The 935-nt window shown below is 41.6% G+C and overlaps 1 non-coding gene across 1 annotated transcript; it reads right to left on the bottom strand.

The window, feature by feature from the left end:
- Positions 1-300: 300 nt before the first annotated feature.
- On the bottom strand, positions 301-407 carry LOC127110013 (small nucleolar RNA R71). The gene has a single exon (XR_007797253.1). It is a non-coding gene; the product is annotated as a small nucleolar RNA R71 (small nucleolar RNA).
- Positions 408-935: the final 528 nt, after the last annotated feature.

Genomic DNA, 935 nt, shown 5'->3' with positions numbered 1-935 from the left:
GCAATCGAAGCAAACAACTTCGAACTTAAACCTTCTCTGTTGCAGGCAGTACAACAAAATCAATTCTCTGGAAATCCTACCGAGGATCCAAACCTTCATTTATCCGTATTTGTCCAATACGCTGATACTGTTAAAGCTAATGGTGTCACTTCAGAGGCAATTCGACTTCGCCTTTTTCCTTTCTCGTTAAGAGATAAAGCTAGAAGATGGCTTCAGTCTCTCCCTTCCAACTCGGTTACCACATGGAACGAGTTGAAGAAAGTCTTCCTTGCCCGATATTTTCCTCCAAGCAAAACAGCTATGTTGAGAGCCCAGATAAATGGATTTAAACAGAAAGATAACGAGTCTCTTTTCGAAGCATGGGAAAGATACAAAGACATGATGAGACTTTGTCCACACCATGGTTTAGAGGACTGGTTAGTAATTCATACCTTCTATAATGGTCTCTTGTACAACACAAGGTTAACAATAGACGCCGCAGCAGGTGGTGCACTTATGGATAAACCTTATGCCGATGCTTATCAACTTATCGAAAGCATGGCTCAAAATCATTATCAATGGGGAAGCGACCGAGCAATGGTAGAGAAACCTCAAACGAAAAGTGGCATGTACGAGATAAGTAGCCTTGATCATGTTAATGCAAAAGTGGATGCTCTGGTCCAGAAAATTGAAAGTTTGAATGTATCACCTCCAACCACCGTGGTTGACGCAACTCAAAATTGCGAAGTCTGTGGAATCCAAGGTCACACTCCTGCAGATTGTCAACTCCTAATAGGAATTCAAGCAGAACAAGTGAATTATGCTCAAGGAAATCCCTACTCGCACACCTATAACTCAAACTGGAAGAATCATCCTAATTTTTCATATAAGAGTAATAATGCTTTATACGCACCAGGACAAGCCCCAGCTATACCTCCTGGATATCAAAAGCCGAC

The sequence above is a fragment of the Lathyrus oleraceus genome, chromosome 7 (assembly GCF_024323335.1).
Source record: "Lathyrus oleraceus cultivar Zhongwan6 chromosome 7, CAAS_Psat_ZW6_1.0, whole genome shotgun sequence".
Classification (NCBI taxonomy): domain Eukaryota; kingdom Viridiplantae; phylum Streptophyta; class Magnoliopsida; order Fabales; family Fabaceae; genus Lathyrus; species Lathyrus oleraceus.
The sequence above is the reverse complement of the archived record's forward strand: the minus strand, read 5'-3'. Positions and strand labels throughout refer to the sequence as shown.